The sequence below is a fragment of the Paramormyrops kingsleyae genome, chromosome 25 (assembly GCF_048594095.1).
Source record: "Paramormyrops kingsleyae isolate MSU_618 chromosome 25, PKINGS_0.4, whole genome shotgun sequence".
Lineage (NCBI taxonomy): Eukaryota > Metazoa > Chordata > Actinopteri > Osteoglossiformes > Mormyridae > Paramormyrops > Paramormyrops kingsleyae.
The window spans coordinates 30111585-30137769 of record NC_132821.1 but is presented as its reverse complement, the minus strand read 5'-3'; the positions used below and the strand labels follow the sequence as shown (position 1 = coordinate 30137769).

Sequence of the window (26185 nt, the reverse complement as noted above, 5' to 3'; positions counted from 1 at the left end):
TATTTAAATTATGTCCTTTATAGGAGAGGCAGTTAGAAGGTAATGTGAAGAAAGACTCAGGTATGTTTTCTGTATATGTAATGAATTCCTTCCAACAACTTGTTGATTGCTGCACTTGGGTCACTACAACTCCAGTAGATGTAGATGGCAGCCTCTCTCTGCCCACCACCCCAAGGCTGCTCACACTCGATAAGCCTATGAAAATGTTTGATTGATACTATGGTTGAGATTATGATCACCTGGAGGATCTGCTTTAATGCCATATTGCTTCTGAGGTCTCCTCATTTTATATTGTATGTGCTACACCCTGTAACGGACTTCGCTATTGGTTAACCACAAATTGCTCTAAATTGCTCAAGTGTGGAGCTCAGAACATATAGTTTCTAGTGAGTCTTAGGGGTAATGATACTGTTCTGTGGTCATTTTGACGATGACATAATCGCCAACCAACCAAAATTATCAGCGATTTTAAGTCTTGCTGAGTAATGAGGAAACAATTTTACACCAAGTCATAGAACACAGAAGATCTGCACTGAAAAATCATTTTTGAATGAAAGATTTTATTGCTTAATAATCATTCAAAATGAGGCTGTATGCCCCTTTTTACAGTTCAACCAGACTTCAGTGTGTGTCAAAATGAAGACGTGGAGGAGTGGCTTGCAGAGGTTAGGCTAAGGTCAGAGGTCACAGTGGGCTGCATGCTGTGTGAATCCACAGCAGTCGTCCTCCATCAATCCTCTCCTGCCCCTATGACACAGAATCAGAGATAGTAAGACACTTATGATGTATGATGTCACGTGACTGTGTCATCTGACGTAAAGGGAAAATCAGTGACATAAGCAGAGATGCACACTAACCCTAAGTGTGAGACTATATGACCATCAGACTGTCAGGCAGCTACAGTAGATACAGGCAGAAGGGAAACAGCCTAAAAGCTGATTAATACTTCTGCGTAGAACCTATGTAGTAGGTAGCCGCATAGCCGCATACCCTACGCTGTGGCCTGACGGTGTAGACCGTCCCAGGAATGTAAGTACAGGTGTCAGGTGAAGGTGTAGGGTGTGCGGCAAGTTACAGCTTAGATTCTACTCAGAGGTATAAAACTGTCTGAAAGTGAGGACCCCACTCTGTGAAAGGCGGCATGCAGTCAAAGGAATAACTGCAGTCACTCAGGGTCTCTCCCCCCCAGGAGGGTGTGAAATTCACAGCAGGAGGCGTGACGGTGATGCTCCAGGTGACTCACCATTTTTTGTATCTCTGCATGTATATGAAAACAGAGAGGCGCATGCAGAGCAGAGCTGCAGTTACAGTGACCACTGGGATCCACGGGTATAGCTGCGGGCAAACACAGTGAGGCGCAGTGGCGCTTGGGGAGCCACCTGGAGGGAAGGCAAGAGAAGTAAATTAAGGTAGATGCTTTACCACACAAACCCCATTACAACATGGTGACAGGAATCACTAGGGGGCGCTGTTGAGCTGTGGGAGAGGCAGGATTAAACTACATGTGGACGCTGGTATGAGATATTATGACATGATTTTGGCAACATCTCAGTGAAGCACCAGGGTCTTAGAAATGGCTTCCCAATCTTCTCCAGACTAATAGATAAAAACAAGCTTGGTGTTCAGGAAATGATTTTGATCACATCATGATCTGTGTGCTTACAGCCCCCTCTGTTGGTAATAGAGTTACTTAAATATACTCCGGACAATTCTGGTCCAAATCAGGACAAAATATTCAATCAAGTGAATCAAATGATCTACATACTTTGATTTTCTTAAATTTGGGGTTTAATAAATGTTTCACCTTTGATGACCATGAGAACAAATTAATGGAAAGAGCAACAAATTCATTGTGAATATCAAATTTAGTGTTGATGTCAATATTCTATTGACAAAAGCTATGACCAAATGTGAAAACATGCTTAGTTTAGTATGTGAAAACATACTTTTAGGGTTTATGTCTTTTGTAATTGTTTTATATTTAAAAGTATTTACAATGACAGAAATGGAACGATCAGTAAGATTCAACACCTAATTTATTTGTTTCTTGTTTAGTAATATAAATATATTAGTATAATATTATTTTGTATTATTATATGTATTTACATTTATGAGTAAAAAAAAAAAAACAACAATGAAAAATAAAACAGAAATGCAAATGTTTTCTAACAATATCTATTGTATTTAGGTTTTAAAAATACTGTTTAATAACGTTTTTGTAATTGTTCCTAAAATATTATTTCATTCTTTTCAATTTTTCCCAGATTAACATGAATGGACTATGCATGTACAGCATATGCATGCATGTAAATATATAGTCTGTGTTACTTGTTTCCCTATTTTGGTAACAGAGTTGTATTGTATAACAAAATTAGCAGGAATAAAAGACGTAATACCAGCTATGGGCTGGTGCCCCCTACTGGCTGGTTCCCTGCCTGATGCCTGTAGCCTATAGAGGCATATAACTTTTTTTTCAGGCATACATGTTTTTCTTTCTGGAAGTAAAAGAAATATTGTTGCAGCTCTTTCAGTGTGAGAGAGTTTGTGCCCCTTCATGCATGCATAAAATAAATTAATAAAATAACTGAAATGACTGAAAATAACTGTCGGTGTGATATTTTTTGGTGTTTTCTCAAGCAAAATATTTATTCTCAACTTCACAATAATAAGGCACAGTACCCAGAAAAACTGTAGTCCCAGGTACTACAAACTTGATGTACATAGTAAAAATAGGTTTTGACATCTGTCATATTTTTAGTCAGAATTGAAGAATGCTTAGTGACTAGCAGTCGAAACCAGAGAACTCCAAGTACTTAACAGTAGTCATCCCAAGACAGATGACTGAGCCTGTGCTCAGACCGCAAGCTGCACTAATAACTGTGTCTAGGTCTCAAAGGAGAGGAGATAGGATATGAAAAGAAGCATTCCAGTGTACTTGTGCAAATGGCAAATGAAGCATTGTTCATTTTAGCGGCACGTGTAACTTGATGAGAATCTCATCAAGACCATGACCTCAACAGTCATCTCTGCGTATATGGAATGAAATCCCCTGTATCTCCATGCACAATCAAGTTTGAATCCCCTAATTCCAACATATCTAACAATCTGAGTTCTGTGTTATATGTACAATGCAATAACTTTAGTGATTCTGTGTTCCTTTTTTGTAAAGGATGCATATCTGAAAGTCTGTATATCTGTACTCATTATTTTTTCTTTTCATACTCATTTCACTATTTACTTACAGGAGTCTGGTGTCCCTCTCCAGGCCCAGTCCGCAGCTGGGCTCTGCTCAGTCTGACGTTGTGGGCCTCACCAGTTCAGTGTCAGACTTTGTTCTTGTCGGAACTGGTCTCCTCCGATTGAATTGCCTCATAGGCCGTCGCTTTTGCTTCTCAGCGGGTCTCCTCATATCTGATTCGGACCGGGTTCGTCTTTTATCGACCCTGCATCTCACCCGCTGTTGGTCTCCTTTTTTAATTGACTGGGTGGTTCCCCTACCCAGTCTACTTCTGACGATTCGTCGTCTCAGCTCATTTCTATGATTTTCGGATCCCGAGCTTGCCGTTTCAGACTGGCTGCTCATCGACTCTATACTTTCATCGATGGAACTCACACTGGTCAGCGAGATGGAAGTTTCAGCTGAACTCACACTCACAAGGCTCACTTCAGCCATGCTCACCCTGTCATTCTCGTCATGCCTTCTGTTCCTCAGTCTTCTCCAGCAACTGAGGAAAGCACACTTTTTTTTTGGGCCCTCATCCTGTTTTGGTCTGGGGCCCTGCGCCTTAGCACAACTTAAACCCATACTGACTTTCCTTCTCAGAACTAATGCAACTAGTGGCTGCTTTGAAATAGTCGCTAAGAATGAAATGTGAAGGTGAAAGAGTTCTTTATATAGAAAATCTTCTGTGACATCACTGACCAGTCAATGATGTCATATGCCATTCCGGAATTCAATTCTGTTGTGACATCAAAAAGGGCCCTCCATATAAGGCATCTTTTATTTCATTGGTTATAGCAAAACTGTATGGTTTTAAAAAAATGAAATATTAATTTATTTAAAAAAAAACCTCTGTGTCAATATGTGTGTGTGTGTGTGTCCAAACTTCTCTTAAGAAAGTCTAAGCCCAACTTTTTCAAAGAATTACTGATTTAAAATATTCATTAAAACTGAGGAAGCAAAACCTCCCAAATGGCATCCAATTGGGAAAGCTGCCGGTAGCGGTCACTACTGTACAACACTCCTGTACTGTAAATCTATATACAGTAGATACCGCATCGGCGAAAAACTGACCAATGGTAAGGGAGAGAAGTGGCGTTAAAACGGAAAAGGAGAAAAGATTAACACAGTAAATAGAAAACAGTAAAGGTTATTAGCTAGTTAACGATATTCAAATATTTTTTAACCGTTTCTTATTTTTTAACGTTATTTTGTATCTTCGTCGTCATGAATGACACACTCACAGATAAAAACACACCATAATGAACTTCCGGTATTATTTTTGCGTAGTTTTTGAAATATTTATTTTCAAATAAACGCAAGAAACTATAAGCAGAGATGGGAAGGAGGGTTACGGACAGTGTATTAAACCGGAATAATGAATACGTGCATTAATTGCTGAAGGGTTTGAGGACTATTTAGTAGAAGATAATGTGATGACATGTGACTGGGAAAATGTCATCAGGTGGTTGTTTAGCGGTTCAGAGGATTAGCGGGCTTGATTTTGATTGAATGACAAAACCCTGGAGGAAGTTTTGTGGGTGGAGGACTGTTCAGAGGGAGAGAGAGACACGAGGGTTGTTTCGTGAAGCATGGACGCTGTTGGTCACTCAGTTGATAGAAAAGGATGTTTGGGGCCATGTTGGATTAACTTGCAGATGGAGTGACCAGCGAAGGACGTTTTTGTGTGTGTTTTTGGTGGGCATTCGGGACGCCGATGCCAACAGACTGAGCTAAAGAGGCACGGGAGGGTCTTGGCGGCTGCTGGACGGAGGGAAGTTCGGTATGGAAGTAAATTACCGTATTTGCCGACGTATAAGACGACTGGGCGTATAAGACGACCCCCCAACATTTCCACTCAAAATATAGAGTTTGTTATATACTCGCCGTATAAGACTACCCCCTCTTCCGCACACCTTCCACACACCAAATAAAACGTAAAAGAACATCAGATTTGATTTCAACATGTTAATTTATATTAAAATGCTTATGACATGCAGGAAAATTGTCACAAGGCTGTATGTTATCAAACATTTACAGTAAACATAAAACAGTGCAAGTTTATTAAACGTAATTCACTAAAGACAACACACTCCAGTTGCAAAATGTATAAAAGTGTACCCCTGTGTGCTATTATTGTTACCGGTATTATACCGGTATTACATGAGTGCCATTAATATTAGTATTAGTGCCATTACAGTACCTGTCATTGTCACCATTGTATGGCCGCAGCGCGACCGCAGCGCCTCCGGCCCGCCCCTGCATCTCCTTGTGACCGGCACTAGTGCGCATGTGCGAGCTCTGCGTAGACAAGGGGCGGGCCGGAGCGCTGCTGCTTCCCGCCGAGTAGAACGGGCCGGTCAAGCCGAAAAGGCTGGCACCCTTGTCTCGCTGCTAATGCTCGCCGCATCCACGCTGATGACCCACCGCGGCCGCGCTGGATACTGCGCGATACTGGATGGTATGTAGAATGAGGTGGGTGGGCATCAGGAGGCCACTATGGGCACCGGGCGAGCATCGGGAGGCCGCTAAGGGCAGCTATGTCTATCCCAACTGAAGTGCACCCGGCGTATAAGACGACCCCCCCACTTGGAGGCATGTTTTTCAGGGGGAAAAAGTCGTCTTATACGCCGGCAAATACGGTAATGACAAAAGTCGTTGATGAAAAAAAACAGGTTAAATTACACTTATCGAATAAAAACGCATTGCATTAATGACGCTTTGAATTTTTGGGGACTGTAATTTAATATGTGCGTACATTTAAACATTGAACATTTCAACTGAAAACGTTTCAAATCCACAAATACTTCAAGATGCATCAAGCTGTAGGCAAGACAGTGACATCCATGGTGACAATCATATGCATTTTGATATTGAAGATGATGATGGCAATGATGTAGAAGAGGATTTTTGAGGATGCTGGCTAAATTGCTGCTACCAGCCACCACTATCTGTTGTTTCAACAGATCCGTCTCTCTACCTCAAGCAGCTTGTGCTCACGCTGACTGGGATTGATGTTACCACCAGACTCAGGGATTCTCTCAGCAGAAATGGGAAGAAGGTAGGGCTGGGTAAAAAATATCGATTCTCCGATTTTAATCGATCTCCAGTTTAACGCAACGATATCGATTCGGGAAATCCCCGAATCGATTCTTAATGCGCGTGCTTCACGTAAGAGGATATGAATATTCACCTCTCCTCCTGAAGGTGTCACATATTTGTGACTTCTTGTTACAGTGTTCATTTAAAATAAAAGTTGTTTAAAATATACAACTGTGTGCACCCTATTATTAATGTAGATGTGTATTTCAGTAATAAACTTAAGTAGGAGAGTTTCAGTTACCAGCATTTATATGAAAATATGGATCCCATGTCTGCAAAACTAACATTTTAAATGAAATACTGACAGCTAATCGATATCGAATCGAACCGAAATCGAATCGAAACCATAAAAATAAGAATCGAATCGAATCGCCGAATTGGTCACAATACCCAGCCGTAGAAGAAGGTGTGCTACACTTTTTCCAAAGTCAACTTCCATGGTGGAAAAAGGATGTTGGGACAAATACATAGATAGTGGTGGTAATGGAAACATCGACTTTGGCGTTGTCTACACTCATCACAATGGCCTACTTCAGAGAGAAGGAGGACTCACTCTTCTGCCTGATGTTAGTATTAATGCTTAGTTTCTAGTGAGACTGAGTCTTAGGGGTAATGATACTGTTCTGTGGTCATTTTGACGATGACATAATCGCCAGCCAACCAAAATTATCAGCGATTTTAAGTCTTGCTGAGTAATGAGGAAACAATTTTACACCAAGTCATAGAACACAGAAGATCTGCACTGAAAAATCATTTTTGAATGAAAGATTTTATTGCTTAATAATCATTCAAAATGAGGCTGTATGCCCCTTTTTACAGTTCAACCAGACTTCAGTGTGTGTCAAAATGAACACGTGGAGGAGTGGCTTGCAGAGGTTAGGCTAAGGTCAGAGGTCACAGTGGGCTGCATGCTGTGTGAATCCACAGCAGTCGTCCTCCATCAATCCTCTCCTGCCCCTATGACACAGAATCAGAGATAGTAAGACACTTACGATGTATGATGTCATGTGACTGTGTCATCTGACGTAAAGGGAAAATCAGTGACATAAGCAGAGATGCACACTAACCCTAAGTGTGAGACTATATGACCATCAGACTGTCAGGCAGCTACAGTAGATACAGGCAGAAGGGAAACAGCCTAAAAGCTGATTAATACTTCTGCGTAGAACCTATGTAGTAGGTAGCCGCATAGCCGCATACCCTACGCTGTGGCCTGACGGTGTAGACCGTCCCAGGAATGTAAGTACAGGTGTCAGGTGAAGGTGTAGGGTGTGCGGCAAGTTACAGCTTAGATTCTACTCAGAGGTATAAAACTGTCTGAAAGTGAGGACCCCACTCTGTGAAAGGCGGCATGCAGTCAAAGGAATAACTGCAGTCACTCAGGGTCTCTCCCCCCCAGGAGGGTGTGAAATTCACAGCAGGAGGCGTGACGGTGATGCTCCAGGTGACTCACCATTTTTTGTATCTCTGCATGTATATGAAAACAGAGAGGCGCATGCAGAGCAGAGCTGCAGTTACAGTGACCACTGGGATCCACGGGTATAGCTGCGGGCAAACACAGTGAGGCGCAGTGGCGCTTGTGGAGCCACCTGGAGGGAAGGCAAGAGAAGTAAATTAAGGTAGATGCTTTACCACACAAACCCCATTACAACATGGTGACAGGAATCACTAGGGGGCGCTGTTGAGCTGTGGGAGAGGCAGGATTAAACTACATGTGGACGCTGGTATGAGATATTATGACATGATTTTGGCAACATCTCAGTGAAGCACCAGGGTCTTAGAAATGTTTTCCCAATCTTCTCCAGACTAATAGATAAAAACAAGCTTGGTGTTCAGGAAATGATTTTGATCACATCATGATCTGTGTGCTTACAGCCCCCTCTGTTGGTAATAGAGTTACTGAAATATCCTCCGGACAATTCTGGTCCAAATCAGGACAAAATATTCAATCAAATCAAATGATCTACATACTTTGATTTGGCATTTAATAAATGTTTCACCTTTGATGACCATGCAAACAAATTAATGGAAAGAGCAACGAATTCATTGTGAACATCAAATTTAGTGTTGATGTCAATATTCTATTGACAAAAGATATGACCAAACGTGAAAACATGCTTAGTTTAGTATGTGAAATCATACTTTTAGGGTTTATGTCTTTTGTAATTGTTTTATATTTAAAAGTATTTACAATGACAGAAATGGAACGATCAGTAAGATTCAGCACCTAATTTATTTGTTTCTTGTTTAGTAATATAAATATATTAGTGTAATATTATTTTGTATTATTATATGTATTTTCATTCATGAGTAAAAAAAACAAGAATGGAAAATAAAACAGAAATGTAAATGTTTTCTAACAATATCTATTATATTTAGGTTTTAAAAATACTGTTTAAAAACTTTTTTGTAATTGTTCCTAAAATATTATTTCATTCTTTTCAATTTTTCCCAGATTAACATGAATGGACTATGCATGTACAGCATATGCATGCATGTAAATATATAGTCTGTGTTACTTGTTTCCCTATTATGGTAACAGAGTTGTATTGTATAACAAAATTAGCAGGAATAAAAGACGTAATACCAGTTATGGGCTGGTGCCCCCTACTGGCTGGTTCCCTGCCTGATGCCTGTAGCCTATAGAGGCATATAACTTTTTTTTTAAGGCATTCATGTTTTTCTTTCTGGAAGTAAAAGAAATATTGTTGCAGCTCTTTGTGTGTGAGAGAGTTTGTGCCCCTTCATGCATGCATAAAATAAATTAATAAAATAACTGAAATGACTGAAAATAACTGTCGGTGTGATATTTTTTGGTGTTTTCCCAAGCAAAATATTTATTCTCAACTTCACTATAATAAGGCACAGTACCCAGAAAAACTGTAGTCCCAGGTACTACAAACTTGATGTACATAGTAAAAATAGGTTTTGACATCTGTCATATTTTTAGTCAAAATTGAAGAATACTTAGTGACTAGCAGTCGAAACCAGAGAACTCCAAGTACTTAACAGTAGTCATCCCAAGACAGATGACTGAGCCTGTGCTCAGACCGCAAGCTGCACTAATAACTGTGTCTAGGTCTCAAAGGAGAGGAGATAGGATATGAAAAGAAGCATTCCGGTGTACTTGTGCAAATGGCAAATGAAGCATTGTTCATTTTAGCGGCACGTGTAACTTGATGAGAATCTCATCAAGACCATGACCTAAACAGTCATCTCTGCGTATATGGAATGAAATCCCCTGTATCTCCATGCATAATCAAGTTTGAATCCCCTAATTCCAACATATCTAACAATCTGAGTTCTGCGTTATATGTACAATGCAATAACTTTAGTGATTCTGTGTTCTTTTTTTGTAAAGGATGCATATCTGAAAGTCTGTATATCTGTACTCATTATTTTTTCTTTTCATACTCATTTCACTATTTACTTACAGGAGTCTGGTGTCCCTCTCCAGGCCCAGTCCGCAGCTGGGCTCTGCTCAGTCTGACGTTGTGGGCCTCACCAGTTCAGTGTCAGACTTTGTCCTTGTCGGAACTGGTCTCCTCCGATTAAATTGCCTCATACGCCGTTGCTTTTGCTTCTCAGCGGGTCTCCTCACATCTGATTCGGTTCGGGTTCGTCTTTTATCGACCCTGCATCTCACCCGCTGTTGGTCGTCTTTTTTAATTGACTGGGTGGTTCCCCTACCCAGTCTACTTCTGACGATTCGTCGTCTCAGCTCATCCCGTTCATTTTCGGATCCCGAGCTTGCCGTTTCAAACTGGCTGCTCATCGACTCTATACTTTCATCGATGGAACTCACACTGGTCAGCTCGATGGAAGTTTCAGCTGAACTCACACTGGGCAGCTCAAGGCTCACTTCAGCCATGCTCACCCTGTCATCCTGCTCTTGCCTTCTGTTCCTCAGTCTTCTCCAGCAACTGAGGAAAGCACACTTCTTTTTTGGGCCCTCATCCTGTTTTGGTCCTGTTATTTCATTGGTTATAGCAAAACTGTATGGATTTAAAAATATGAAATATTTATTTATTTAAAAAAAAAAAAACCTCTGTGTCAATATGTGTGTGTGCAAACGCCAAACTTCTCTTAAGAAAGTCTAAGCCCAACTTTTTCAAAGAATTACTGATTTAAAATATTCATTAAAACTGAGGAAGCAAAACCTCCCAAATGGCATCCAATTGGGAAAGCTGCCGGTAGCGGTCACTACTGTACAACACTCCTGTACTGTAAATCTATATACAGTAGATACCGCATCGGCGAAAAACTGACCAATGGCAAGGGAGAGAAGTGGCGTTAAAACGGAAAAGGAGAAAAGATTAACACAGTAAATAGAAAACAGTAAAGGTTATTAGCTAGTTAACGATATTCAAATATTTTTTTAACCGTTTTTTATTTTTTAACGTTATTTTGTATCTTCGTCCTCATGAATGACATACAGTAAAACTGGTCTAAGTCGCCGGCTTGTAACTCGTCAATGTGCACAAGTGGACGCTCAAGCAAAAGTCCCGATTTTTCCTAATGATGTTTCCTTTAAAATTCCTTGTGTAAGTCGCCGCTTGTAAGTCGTCAAATTCCCTTAGTCGTCACCTAAATCCCGGTCCCGAACAACACAAATTAATGGATTTTCCTACCTGTAAATCGACACCCCAATCGCTGCATTCCCGCCGTCTGCTTGTCACCACGGCAATGTAGAAACCGAGTGCGGCGCGGGAGAAGATTTCATGGGTGAATGCGGGTGCGGGCGGTAAGGTCCTCATGTATGTGCGGGTTGCGGGAGAATAGAATTAATCGCGGGACTCCCGCAAAATGTAATTATCTTAAAATTAATTTATTAAAAACAAATACTCTTTTATCTACTGCACAAAAGCAAAAAGAACGACTAAATTAAAATAATAACAATTTACAGGCGAATCGTCTACAGAAACTACGCGCTCTGAGTGCCGGGGGACGTAACCGGACACCCCAAGAAGTAATCAGCCTGGTGCTTGGACTGGATGGCATGTTCTGGAAAGCTCCTCGTTCGTGTCCATGTTTATCATTCCATTTAATTAAACTAAAATAAAACGAAACATATTTGTTTATTTTCCGTTTCTTTTTTTATATATAGGCTACTCAAAAGGGAAGCAAGTGAAACGAATAACAGAGTAGCGGGAAGAAGCGGTAAAGATAAAACTACTTATATGTTTACTTTTGCGGGCGGGAGCGGGACAAAACTTGAATACTGCGGGCGGGAGCGGGAAAAAATAATATATATTTTTAGCGGGAGCGGGACAGAATCTTGCGGGAGCGGTCAGGAGCGGGACTGAAAAATCCGTCCCGCGCAGGTCTCTACCGTGATGAGTAGAGATATGGTGTTATATTTACTAGTCGGCAAAACGGCGAGATAGACATAAGTCGCTGAAGTCGGCAAAACGGCGAGTTATATTTACTAGTCGACAAAACGAAACGATGTTTCGTGAGGCATGGACGCTGTTGGTCACTCAGCTGATAGAAAAGGATGTTTGGGGCCATGTTGGATTAACTTGCGGATGGAGTGACCGGCGAAGGACGTTTTTGTGTGTGTTTTTGGTGGGCATTCGGGACGCCGATGCCGACAGACTGAGCTACAGACGCACGGGAGGGTCTTGGCGGCTGCTGGACAGAGGGAAGTTCGGTATGGAAGTAAATTAATGACAAAAGTCGTTAATTTTGGAAGCCGAATATTTTTGTACTGAATATTTAAGCAATTAAATTACGATTGAAATGTTTCAGTTGAAATGTTCAATGTTTAAATGTATGCACATATTAAATTACAGTCCCCAAAAATTCAAAGTGTCATTAATGCAATGCGTTTTTATTCGATGAGTGTAATTCAACGTGTTTTTTTTCTTCATCAACGGCTTTTGTCATTAATTTACTTCCATAGTTCGGTGGTTGTTCTAATCTTGTTAAATAAATTGTGAGTGAGTGCGTGGGGAAATTGGGGAGTTACATCTTCTGCTCGCGAGCTCATATGCGCGCGTGGTTCTTATGCGCGCGAGTTTTGGCACTAATTAAACGCCATAATATCTACTATGGTTTAGCGTAGAAAGTGAGTGGTTTATTGGGGAATGTTTTATGTATTGAGCATTTAAGCCTAGTAATTATCCTTTTTAGAGTGACTGTTTGCTGTACCTTGTGTTACTGCATTTGGGGTGGTGATTATTTATGGATAATAACTCTAACCTGTCCCTTCTTTAGACCTTGTAAGGTTGTGCGATATTGTACTGCGTGATGGTGGGTGGCGCTATAGTTGCTGGCTTGGTGTTCAGCAGGTTAGATGGCATACTTGTATTCCTGCCTGCATTCACCTAAACCTGGTATTTTTATGAATAGTATATTTTGTCATGAACAAAGGAAAGTGTATTTGTTACCGTTTGCCGTGTGTGGGTTTTTGTGTGGAATCTAGGGACGACTGCCGTACGGTACCGGTTTACAAAAGGTGGTGGCAGCTTAAATGGGAACATTGCTGTTACATTGCAATAAATACATTTCAGCCTTTTTTAATGGGGGAGGGGGTGAAAAACCTAAACTTACATTTATGATAATATAATTTAGCTAAAAGAAGCAACAAATTAATCACAAAGTCCCATTTTTAATATTGGCGGCATATATTTATGGCCGTGTATGAGAGAGCGCGTGATATGTCCTGCGCGTGCGCAATTAAGTAAGTCCGGCGGGGAGGATGTAATTTTAAAACGGCGACGTTACGTTTGAATCCTAAAATAGTGGCTGCCGTCTTAACGGTGAGTCAACTAAGCCGAAGTAAATGTTGGTTTAACAGGCGAACATAAGAGAGAGAAACTGGCGACGTGCCCATCCTTATTTGACTACAACATGCTCGCGGCATTCGCCGTTCATGGTTAATATTTGCCGTGAAACTCGTTAGCGGTAACTGTCAAAGTGCTCACGCCATTTGTGTGCAAACAATGTAATTTATCTGTGAAAATAGTTTCCAGATTTTACCATCATATCAAAATGCATACGAACCAGGCTAGTTCTAGGTTCGGTTGTGGTTTATCGACTTGTCCTTGCACTTTTCAGACACTGGCTGCACTTAAGTCACATGCGTGGGAAGCACACAATATTCCGTTTGCTGTAGAGCTGCTCAAATGGATGCGGTGATTTGTGAGGCTGAGCGATGTTGGCATATATCTCTCAATTTGCGGAGCTTGTGTGACCATTTCAAATGGCATATAAGAGATGGGGGCGGGGGAAAGGTTACATGCCCCTTTCCCAACTGTGGGGGGAAAAAGTCATAATCATGTGAAAATCGTCTTTTACATTCCACATCAGCAGGATACAGACTCTCTGGAGAACCCTCCACAAATACTTAATGATGGATCAAGCTGTAGGCAAGACGGTGACATCCATGGTGACAATCATATGCATTTTAATATTGAAGATGATGATGGCAATTATGTAGAAGAGGATTTTTGAGGATGCTGGCTAAATTGCTGCTACCAGCCACCACTCACTATCTGTTGTTTCAACAGATCCGTCTCTCTACCTGAAGCAGCTTGTGCTCACGCTGACTGGGATTGATGTTACCACCAGACTCATGGATTCTCTCAGCAGAAATGGGAAAAAGGTGCTACACTTTGGAAAAAGTCAACTTCCATGGTGGAAAAAGGATGTTGGGACAGTCCTGAAATACATAGATAGTGGTGGTAATGGAAACATCGACTTTGGCGTTGTCTACACTCATCACAATGGCCTACTTCAGAGAGAAGGAGGACTCACTCTTCTGCCTGATGTTAGTATTAATGCTTATAAATAGCTATTTAAATTATGTCCTTTAAAGGAGAGGCAGTTAGAAGGTAATGTGAAGAAAGACTCAGGTATGTTATCTGTATATGTAATGAATTCCTTCCAACAACTTGTTGATTGCTGCACTTGGGTCACTACAACTCCAGTAGATGTAGATGGCAGCCTCTCTCTGCCCACCACCCCAAGGCTGCTCGCACTCAATAAGCCTATGAAAATGTTTGATTGATACTATGGTTGAGATTATGATCACCTGGAGGATCTGCTTTAATGCCATATTGCTTCTGAGGTCTCCTCATTTTATATTGTATGTGCTACACCCTGTAACGGACTTCGCTATTGGTTAACCGCATCCAAGAAATGGCTAGCAATTGGACATGATTAATAATTAATATAGCTAGTTTCGCAAACTAATATGTTTTATTACTATCAACACCTCAGTATAATGTACTATAACACAATCTTTAAGGTCTCTCACTTTGTCACCCATTATTGTTAGTCATAAGTGCCATTATCCATCCATTTTCCAAACCGCTTATCCTTCTGGGTCACGGATGAGATGAACTGCGTTAGTGGAATGACATGAGACTAAGTTTAGAGATGGTGCTAGTTTGAGTCAGACATTTTCAGGAAAGTCTGGCTTTCTTTAGCTACTTTCATGGAATTCCCCCCTGGTTTGCGAAATAATGTATTATTTCTTATACTTGCAGGTTCATTATGAGGAACAACACTGATGGCACCAATCGCCAATCAAAGTCACAGATTACCCAGAAATCCGGAAAGCGGGTCCAACGAAAAAGCACTACCCTGAATCCCCTAGTGGCATCTTTCATGAAAGTGTTTGTCAACTTTGGCAAAATTGCTGAAATGTAACAACAATAACTGTGTCTTTTTTTGTTTGTTTTTGTTAGGCTTGCTTTGCTTTTCAGAACGTATACGTTTACATTTTAAAAGTGGTTGTTCCCCCACTTTGGTCACGTAATTGAGTAATTGTTACAGTTGTAATGTGAATGCATTTGTACTTTTCAAAAGAAAATGGTCAACAAAAAAAGCGGTATTTAAGGACAAAGGTTCATGAGTAATTGTGATTTTGAGGGGTAAGGTTATGGTTTACAGTACTGTACTGCAATTGGATCAGTTTTCCATATCAAATTTTGAATTTTGTTTAACGTCAATAACATTAAACACTAGCTTACTCTCACCTATAGAGAGCAAGCTGGGGGAGACATTAAGAAAAATTTCCCTACGGGGATCAATAAAGTGTTTAATAATAAATAACTGAAAAACAGTATTGTGATACTGTAATTGAAAAATTATAATAAAACAGTACTAATACTGTGAATATAAATGCAGGAATAGTACTGTAAATGCAAATACGGTAATGATGCTGTAAATGGCAATATAGTAATTATGGTGTAAACTCTTTTATAGTAACTTACTAGCAACCAGTTGCCAGTAAGTTGCTGTAAAATGTACAGCAACCTTTTACAGTATAGTGGTGAGTAGTCAAATCCAGAGTAGTCCAACTACTTAATACTAGTCATTCCCAGATAGATGACTGAGCCTGTGCTCAGGCTCCAAGGTTCACTAACAACTGTGTCTAGGTCTCAAAGGAGAGAAGATGGGATATGAAAAGAAGCATTCCGATGTACTTGTGCAAATGAAGCTACTTTAGTGATTCTGTGTTCTTTTTTGTAAAGGCTGCATATCTGAAAGTCTGACCTGTATATCTGTACTCATTATTTTTTCTTTTCATACTCATTTCACTATTTACTTACAGGAGTCTGGTGTCCCTCTCCAGGCCCTGTCCGCAGCTGGGCTCTGCTCAGTCTGACGTTGTGGGCCTCACCAGTTCAGTGTCAGACTTTGTGCATGTCGGAACTGGTCTCCTCCGGTTAAATTGCCTTATAGGCCGTCGCCTTTGCTTCTCAGCGGGTCTCCTCAGATCTGATTCGGATCGGGTTTTTCTGTCATCCACCCTGCATCTCACCCGCTGTTGGTCTCCTTTTTTAATTGGCTGGGTGGTTCCCCTACCCAGTCTACTTCTGACGATTCGTCGTCTCAGCTCATCTCGTTCATTTTCGGATCCCGAGCTTGCCGTTTCGAACTGGCTGCTCATCGACTCTATACTTTCGTCGATGGAATTTTCAGCTGAACTCACACTGGGCAGCTCAAGGCTCACTTCAGCCATGCTCACCCTGTCATCCTGGTCTTGCCTTCTCTTTCTCAGTCTTCTCCAGCAACTGAGGAAAGCACACTTCTTTTTTGGGCCCTCATCCTGTTTTGGTCTGGGGCCCTGCGCCTTAGCACAACTTAAACCCATACTGACTTTCCTTCTCAGAACTAATGCAACTAGTGGCTGCTTTGAAATAGTCGCTAAGAATGAAATGTGAAGGTGACAGTGTTCTTTATATAGAAAATCTTCCTTCTGTGACATCAATGACCAGTCAGTGTCATCTGCCATACCGGATTTCTATTCTGTTGTGACACCACAAAGGGCCCTCCATGTAAGGTGTTACGTCCTGCTGCTGTTCGCTCCGCCCCCTCCACCAGGACCACTTGGCTCGGCCCTTGCTCCGCCTCCCCGTTTGGACCCCGCCCACCTTTCCCCGCAAGCCGGCCGTCACTTCCGTCCGGCAGAAGTGAAAAGCCGGACAGAAAGTTCCCTCGAGAGCTCTGCTCATATTTTGGATTGTGTTTTGGTTTGCTTATTTGAATGATTATTGTGTATGACGGTTTTGGTTTCTCGGATTACGATTTCTCGCTTTGCCCTTCTCTGTACTTCTGCCCTGGTTTTGTTTGATTTCTGGTTTTCGATCTTTCGCCCGGTTTTTGGTTTACGACTTCGCGCGCCCCTCGGACTTTACGCTTTGGCTTGTATGTGTGTTTGTGTATGTATCTGGTGCGTAGGGAGTGGTTGCCGTTTTGTTTTGTTATACTTTGTGTCCACTGATTTGGATAGGGAGTTAGGTATAGGTTTTGTTGTTTCTGTGTTCTTTGGTAGTTCAGTTAGACTTGGGTTTCGTTCGGTAGTTGGGGTTTTGTTTATTGTTTTGGCCTTTATCACTCCTGAAGCTCTTGCACCAGGTTTGCTGTTATGTGTCTGTCTTGCGTGAATAAAATATAAAAAAAACTATAAAAATATCCCCTTTGTCCACGTGTGTTCCCTTGTACACCACACCCTGTGTTCCCCATTCCCTTCCTCTGTTACACCCTAACCCCTAGACAGGGTCGTAACAAAGGCATCTGTTATTTCATTGTTTCTAGCAGTACTGGGTTGTTTTTAAAATGAAATAATTTAGGAAAAAAACCTTTGTGTCTACGTGTGTGTGTTTTTGCGTGCATGTGTGCGCGAGAGAGACATCATTATTGGGGAAGGCTAAACTTCTCTCAGGAAAGTCTAATTCCAACTTTTTCACAGAATTACTGGTTTAAAATATTCATTACAACTCAGGAAGCAAAACCTCCCAAATGGCATCCAATTGGGAAAGTTGCCGGTACCGGTCACTACTGTACAACACTCCTGTACTGTAAATCTAGATACTGCATCGGCGAAAAACTGACCAATGGCAAGGGAGAGAAGTGGCAGTAAAACAGAAAAGTTGCCACTGCAACTTTAGCAGAAAAGGATATTAGCTAGTTGACACAGCGCATTCAAGCCATTTTGCAATCATATTCTGGTAATACAGTAATACACGGTTATATGGTAATGCAACAGTTTAGTTATAAACTGAAAGATGTGGTAACACTGCTTGCAATGCATCCATCCATACAGCGCCCCCCCCCCCAAAAAAAAAATAAAAAAATTAATTATGGACTGATTCATAAATAAATAATCAGCCCTACAGACTCCCACAGCACTGAGGACTGAAGGCATCCTTTGTCTTTCTGGGCCTCAGGGGGACTATTTCAGTTCTGTGGTCATTTGGAATCTGACACTAACCAGCAAACTGAATGTATCAGAGGTTTGAAGTCTTGCAAAGTATCTATACTATTTTCCATCACGTCATTGACCAATGATCATCTGCAATGAAAAATGATTCAAGCAAAGGTTTGTTTCAGAATCAAGAGGAACATTTTATTTCTTAAAATAATCCAAAATAAAGTTGGAAAACTCCTTTACTTCAATGTCTGCATAAAATTACAATTAAAAAAATCAGAATTATAACTGAATGTCTGAGACAACTGAACCCCTTATGTGTCAAAATGAAGACATAGGAATGTGTGCTTAAGGTGCAAGTGAGTCTTGGAGGGTGTGGTTATCTGGATCACATGACTTGTGGAGGTGTGGCTGAGGTCAGAGGTCACAGTGGGCTGTAATTGACCTCTGTGTAAATGTCGAGCAGCTGTCGTCCATCACTTCTGGCCTGCGCCTATGATGCAGTATCACAGATTAATAAGACATTTATGCTGTGTGATGTCATGCAACTCGTCATTTGATGAAAATAGAAATTTGTTGACAGCCAATCAGACAGTGAAGTACCTGCTTCCCATGTGCACCAGCAGGAAGCCGCTGTCCCTCCTTCACTGTCTTATGACGCTCAGATTTCTTCAAACCTGAGATTAAATATTATTACTATTGACAGATATGACTGATACTTAGCATAGAAGGGTTCAAATAGCAATGCAGTTTTTATCATGGTTTGTCCTGTGTTGTGTTTATGGTTTTATGTGGGGTTATGAATAAATACAGTGTGTTAGTTCAGTTTGATTTGGGACATAAATACAGAGCTGTGTTGAGCACAGCTAACCGAAACGTTAGCTTTGAAAACACTAATCTGATAAACCACAAAACAAATGAGTGGAAACTAATGGTAGCCATTAACTTTTATTCTGTGAATTTTGCTTTGGTTTGATTTGGTTTTGGGCTCTGAAACCCTTAACAACATACATAAAGAGCTGAAATTCTAACTCGGTTAGCAATTTAGTTCCACAGAGCCAGAGTGATTAGCTGGCGATATTTCGGACTGGTGATTATTGGATCCTGTAGAATCTCCAGAATAAATTTTCTTTTAAAGATATTCCATTTGCTAGACACAAGCATTTTTGCTGGAGAACTCCTATTCTGCTCATGCTATTTTGCCCTCAGTGAACCCACTTGTGGACTACAAACATGGTGCATTTTACCCAGAACTCTTAAAGAGGGTTTCAGCTCCTTAATAGGCTATAGCTCTGTTAATCAGAACCTGGAAAATAAAGGCAAATAACCAGGGGCCGAAGTAGGATTTCTTGCTTAGCCAGATAACTTGTTGGATTTAAGGTAGTCTGGGAATCTGACAAATCTGACAAGTTACGTGACTAAACAAGTAATTAGGGGCAGCATGTAGCTCAGTGGGCTAAGCCTCTGTGCCTGTGTTCAGACTACCTTAAATCTGACAAGTTATCAACCAACCACGTCTTCTGTTTACACGTAGTCAACCAAAAGTGTGCTAGATAGACTGTTGCAGACGTGCTCACAACAGACCAGAACAAATATGTGTGATTTTAGGATTTATAAATGTTTTTGACCATTAAAGTTGTCACACCCTGCATTCCTGCCCCCTCGTTCTCTCCCTAGTGTGGCTCTAACAAGCTACACCTGTTGATCATCTATCTTGCCTCTGGTTTCAAGCGTTTAGTGGATCACTCCAGCTGCCCCTCGTCTGCGCCTTTGTTAGTCCAGTATAATAGTGCCTTCTAGTCCTATGCTCCCCAGTCTGGTCATTGATGGTGCCCTAGTGTGAAAGTTTTTGTCCCCCCCCCATTGTCAGTTGTGCGGTCAGCTTGACCCTACACAGTCTGTTTTTGTTTGCCTTGTTCCTGTTTCCTTTTAATAAACCCCTTATTGTTTGTTCTCACTCCTGTTCCTGCCTCCTTCATTATCGGAACATCATAAAAGTTTATTTACTTTGCTTGAATTTTATTTTTATTTTTTTACCACATTTACGGGTAGCGGAAAACAATTTACAGGTAACAAAATTTAGAGGAAGCTAGGTGGTCTACTAGGGTTTTTTTTACTGCTCATTTATGGTTAGCAGATTAGCGGAATCTTGCCCACCACTGACACGGATAGACAGCAGCCCAATGTGGGTGACTGTGTGACTATAGGCCTGTCAGGCAGCTGCAGCAGCCACAGAGAAAATGGCCTCTGTAACTGTGAAAGGCTGCATACAGTCACTCAGCTACAGTCACTCAGCTACAGTCACACCACTCCCCACAGGAGGGTGTGAAATTTACAGCAGGGGGCGTGGCGGTGACTTACCCTTTTCATATCCACGCATGTACATGAAGAGAGAGAAGGGAAGGCAGAGCAGAGCACAAATTGCAGTGATGATGATCACCGGTATCCATGCATAATTCACATACATGTACCTGTACATTTTTCCTGGTGTGGAAACACAGGGAGGCATGATGGTTTATTTGGGGCCATTCAGAGGGCAGGCGGCAGAAGCATATTAACCTTCACTGCTTTAACACACACACACACCATACTATAAAATGGCAACAGGGATCACTAGGGGGCGCTGTTTAGCTGTAGAGTTGAGTGGGAGAGGCAGGATTAAGATGCATGTGGACACTGGGACGCGATACTATGACATGATTTTGACGACGTCTCAGTGAAGCTCCAGGGTCTTAGAAATGGCTTCTGAACCTTTTCCAGACTAATATATAAAAACGAGCTTGGTGTTCAGGAAATGATTTTTATCACAGCACGATCCATGTGCTGACAACAGTATCTGACTAGTTATTGAGATCTTCACTGCATGTTGCAGGTCCAAATCAGTCCAAAATATTCAAGTGAATCTAATGATCTGTATAATAGGATTTTCTTAACTTTGGGGTTCAATAAATGTTTCTTATTAGCAGAATTCACCTTTGATGACCATGCAAACACACTAATGAACGAAACACCAGATTAACTGCAGTGTAATATTCTATTAGCATCCACAAAAAGGTCTGGCCAAATGTAAAATGTTCCTGCCCATCTTCTCCCTGACCAGCCACACCTGTTACTCATTGATCCCTCTTGTCTTGCCTCTTGTTCCTAACCCTCATTTTGAAATCACTCCCAGCTGCCTCTCGTTAGCTCCCTCATTAATCAGGTATGTAAGTGCTTCTTGTGCTCCAAAGGCCAGTTATTCTTCTGCTTTCTGAGTAAAGTTCCCCTATAGGGATTTTTTCTGCATCTGGGTTGATTTCCCCCCCCACATGCAGTGTAACACTGATTCTCATGAGAGCGTTGTCTGTACAGGAAGGTTGGCCGATCATGCTCATCACACATCTCCACCAGTCATTAATTAAACAGTATTAAAAAGTTTTAAATCAATTTAGTAAAAATTGTGGTTTTAAATAGCATTATCAAGTCTTACATACAATCACTGTAGGTATTAAACAGTTTCTTTGTCATGGTTTTGCAATGTAATCATGGCACATGTTTAAACTCAGAAACAAAATTTGTTATTCTGATTAATGTCCATTTCAATTATTCCGTTTGCTAATTCACCACTTTGACTACAGGGAATCTTATAACCGTAAATGGAAACAAGTTAACGTAACACACAGTGTAGCTTACTGCAGTAAACTTAGCTTTACATTCCAGCTTTCTGGCTGTTATGTCTTTCAGCAAAAGTAAGCAGGCAGTTTTTAATCACAGATTTTGATGTCAGGCAGATATACACACAGATCGTTTTTGCATTTCCAACCCTTTCACTATGTGATAAACAATGTTAATATCTACGAAAAGAGCTGATTTCTGTTGTAATTAGATACTGGTTCAGCATTCTGGGTTGGTACAGTAGCTACTCTTGTGCATCCCTTGGTTTCCCTGTTTCTTTACAGGCAGATATTAAATAGGCTACATATAGTTCTTGCTGAAATAGCTGCCGCTCACAATGGACGGTGCAGTTATTAAGTGGTGAGCATTATCCCCATAGTCCGAAGCTTAAAGCACACTTTGCTGGGCATGTGTCTCGTTTAGTTTTATAGTTATTAGTCCATTTATTCTACACTTTGCCGTTTGAATATTCACATTGCAATTATTAATGGAAATGTATAAGAATACATAATTTGAGAAGTGGTGTGTATCGTCCACCATGGTCCATTGCGAAGCTATTTTACAAAACATGTTTGTCTCATTTAATATTTTTTGAGTTATTGGCACATTTATTTATTCCATTGCACTATAAGTGGATAATATGTAACAGTTAATCCACAATTAATAGATTAATAGTCTAAAAATTCCATTATTAATATACTGTTTAGAGGAATATACATATAATGTCTAACGAGAAAGGAAACATGAAGGTATGAGGAAAACAAATTAAGTGGTCTGCTTGTTGTGGGAGTTTGTCTTTATGTGTACATGTGTGTGTATTTACGGACGTGTTGGACAACTCAGTATTATTGTTTTTCCTGATGTTTTTCAATTAAAATATCACATATTATTTTGGACATCGCCCATCACAAGAATAAACACTATAGCCACTCAGACTGCACTGTCTCTGATCAAAAGTCTTACAAATAAACAGAGAACTTTTAATTTAGTTCTATAATTTGTCAATAGCTTCTTTCTAACACAACCAGACAGCACTGAGTTTGAATGTTACTCACAGAGTAAGATGATCAGAGAGAAGCAGTTTCTTCATGTCATTAAGGATCTCGGCAGGTTCCTTTATCATGGGCAGACCTGAAGCGTTGGTGCGATTTACCAAGAATTTGTGGTTGTCACAGCAAAGAGAAGGAGGTACGTCCCTGATAAGTATCACCATGACACACCCACCGAGCAAGATGGCTGTAATTTTCAAGTTGCTGGTGTTAAATACTATTCAGGTATTACAAGCATTCAGACAGAGGGGTTTGTGATGTGTGAATATCTCAAGCTGGGATGTGTAACAGGTTGTACAGCCAAAACCTGGACACCATAAACAGGGAAAATAATGTGAAAATAATAGCGTTAGAGGAATACTAGGTTTGGGCCACAGTAACCCTGCTTTTGGGCCGTACCATACGGGATAGCTTCAACATCTCGCATCAACAAGTCTAAGACGCCCAAGACCCTGTCAGTGGATAGTGGCTTGACCCTCCTCTGCCTGCTCACAGTAGATCATGAGCCACAGTTGACCCTGAACACCCCACAAGCATTGCAGTTTTGGAGATGCTCTGATCCAGTCGTCTGGTCATAATCATTTAGCCCTTATCAAAGTCACGCCTCCACATTTCTTTTGCATTCAACATGTCAGGCATGAGTACTGAATGTTAGCTTATGCTGAATTCCATTTGCCTCGGATGTCGAAGCTAGGAATGACATCTCACCCAAGTTAACCACGTTCTAGTAGAACATGTCAGAAAGCCATTTAACAGTGAATGTTCTAGCCATGTTCATTGTTAGCCAATGTTAGCAACACTAGTTGATAACAATGCAGTACATGGTTTTTTACTCATACAAATACTATACTTTAAGTGCACCAGTTAAAAAAATAAGACGGTGTCTTTGGTGTGTGGTGTTTCGGGGGGGGGGCGGGCACAGTGTCTCATTTGGTGGGGGGGGGGGTGGCCTGCAAATGTTCCCCCATGACGCCAGCCCTGTGTTTATGGGTTTGAAAGCAGCTTCTGAGATAGAGCCTAAATGTGACATTATGAATAAGACAGACACAGTTATAAGATGCTTTGGTTTATAGTGACGAAAGCTTGGGAGTCAGAGAGCAGGGCCAGACTCCAACACCCCGGAGAAGTTGGGGTTATGTGCCTTGTTCATGGATCCAGTGGTAATATTACTCTGCCAGAAATAGGATTCAAACCCACAGCCTTCCGGATATGGACACAGATTCATATCCCACTGAGCTGGACATACTGTAAAACACTCACATGCACGTAATATAACATTTAAAATACATTCAGAGTGTGAGTTGTAATATATTCAGAATCCAGTAACACAAACTCGAATAAAATACAATCTTTCGTGATGTGACAGTCCACCAGGAATCTACCATGCACCACCAGCGGGCGATCAACACCATGCAGGCCAAAGTTAACTGTGGTTATCGAACTATCGTCTGCCAGAGAGCTAACAGGACATGGCTGTAGAGAAGGCCAGGGGAAGGACAAAAGCGAAGCGTGCTGCTTGTCCCTTGTGAATCTTGCTCAAATCAGAAGCATTTATGGCATAAGAGCAGAGTAAAAACCCACAGAAATATCTAGCAGTATGTCTGCCATGCTTGTGGTCTCATGGGGGTGCAGAATGGAAAGAATCAACACATCATTGCTCTCCTGCAGAAGGTCCCCAACCTTCAAGATGTGCATAGAAGATGTTCAGTGTGTCAGTGAAGGAGGTGTCAGGGTCACAAATGTGTGGTGTGGGTCTGTAGTCTGTGATGGTCTGTAGTCTGTGATGGTCTGCAGTCTGTGATGGTCTGCAGTCTGTGATGGTCTGGAGGCCCTTCCACATGCTCCGTGTGTCTCATGTTGCTGAAGTGAGTGTTGATTTATTTGATCATGCTCACACTTCACTGGCCTGATGTCTCAGGACAGGTTGGCTCTTGTCTTCCTGAGTGCTGCCTCGCCTCCTGCTCTGAATGCAGCGTCTCGGGTTTTAAGCAGTTTGTGACCTTCTGCTGTAAACCATGGCTTCTGGTTGGAAAGTGTGGTGATTGTTTTTGTGACTGTGACACCCTAAATGCGCCTGTTGATGTAGCCAGTCACTCTGGCTGCAGACTCTTTGAGGTCTGTGGTCTGCTTCTCTAAATATCTTTCAGTCCGTGTGGTGGAACGAGAGCATCAGAGCGTCATCACTCGCCTGCAGCAGGTCCTCAACCTCAGAGATGCAGCACTAGATCTGCTCATCTGCAAAAAGTTTGCAGACATACAGGGCTGGCTCTACATAGACAGAACTATAGAGCAGAAACGTTTGGTGGCCTCCTAATCACCCCCTATATCTAATTTGTTGAATCCTCTCCTGCCCCTTCACCACCTTAGCTACTGTGTAGTTAACGTGTTCGTGCTGAATGGCTGCTGTCCCATCATCCAGGTGGGGGCTACACAATGGGGGTGGTTGAAGTGGCTCCCCATTTGTCCTGTAAAGCACTTTAGGTGTCTTGAATAGCGCTATATAAATGTAACATTCATTCTTCCAGTCATTTATGTGCAAATTATATTAACACCTAAAAAAAACAATTTACTAACTAGCGGGGTCATCAGACTTCTTCAATGCTGCATCATTAACGATTGTAGGTGGGGGTGTGGGGTGTACTCTCCAGAGGCCCACAGCACATTCAGGCCAGTTTGCAATCTTATGCTGGTAATACAGAAACTCGGTTTAGTTATAAACTGGAAGATGTGCTTGCAGTGCATCCGTCCATACAGCCCCTGCCCCCAAGGAAAAAAAAAAAAAAACATTTTGATTATCGACTGATTCATAATTCAATCATCAGCCCTACAGACTCCCACACCATTGTGGACTGAAGGCGTCCTTTGTCTTTCTCCAAGCATAAACCCACCCAGATGTGGGATAAAGAGTGACAGACGACCCATCAGACTATATAGGTTTTTCATTGCTCACTGGTCCTGGTTTTGTGCTCCTAACATCAGTTTACGTGTCTGTATGTGTTGGCCTTCTGAACGAGAACCATGACATAAATTGCTACAGTTCATATGAAGCTCACAGCATACAGTTTCTGTTGAGACTGGATCTCAGGGGTCTGTTTCAGTTCTGTGGTCATTTTGAGTCTGACACCAGCAAACTTTGCAATTTTTTTTTTGCAAAGTATCTATACTATTTTCCATCACGACATTGAACAATTATCATTTGCACTTAAAAATGATTCAGGCAAAGGCCTTTTTTCAGAAACAAAGTAAAGGAACATTTCATTTCTTAATAATCATCCCAAATAAAGCTGAAAACCCCTTTTACAGTTCAACTAGACTTCAATGTACATGAAAATTACAATTAGAAAGTCAAAATTATAACTGAATGAGGATATTGAACCCATTTTGTTTCAAAATGAAGACATATAGGAATGTCTGGTTAAGGTGCTGGTGAGTCTTGGAGGGTGGGGTTATCTGGATCACATGACTTGTGGAGGTGTGGCTGAGGTCAGAGGTCAC

At 41.3% G+C, this 26185-nt stretch overlaps 3 long non-coding RNA genes across 3 annotated transcripts; all 3 read right to left on the bottom strand.

The window, feature by feature from the left end:
• Positions 1-540: 540 nt before the first annotated feature.
• LOC111853128 (uncharacterized) lies at positions 541-5374 on the bottom strand. The gene is made up of 4 exons (XR_011985585.1): positions 5342-5374; positions 3243-5136; positions 1244-1379; positions 541-747 (listed from the first exon to the last, which is right to left on the bottom strand). It is a non-coding gene; the product is annotated as an uncharacterized lncRNA (long non-coding RNA).
• A 1700-nt stretch (positions 5375-7074) lies between these two features.
• LOC140582803 (uncharacterized) lies at positions 7075-9916 on the bottom strand. Its single transcript, XR_011985586.1, has 3 exons — positions 9757-9916; positions 7776-7911; positions 7075-7279 (listed from the first exon to the last, which is right to left on the bottom strand). It is a non-coding gene; the product is annotated as an uncharacterized lncRNA (long non-coding RNA).
• An 8314-nt stretch (positions 9917-18230) lies between these two features.
• LOC140583065 (uncharacterized) lies at positions 18231-22780 on the bottom strand. Its single transcript, XR_011985855.1, has 4 exons — positions 22697-22780; positions 20349-20471; positions 18591-18664; positions 18231-18480 (listed from the first exon to the last, which is right to left on the bottom strand). It is a non-coding gene; the product is annotated as an uncharacterized lncRNA (long non-coding RNA).
• Positions 22781-26185: the final 3405 nt, after the last annotated feature.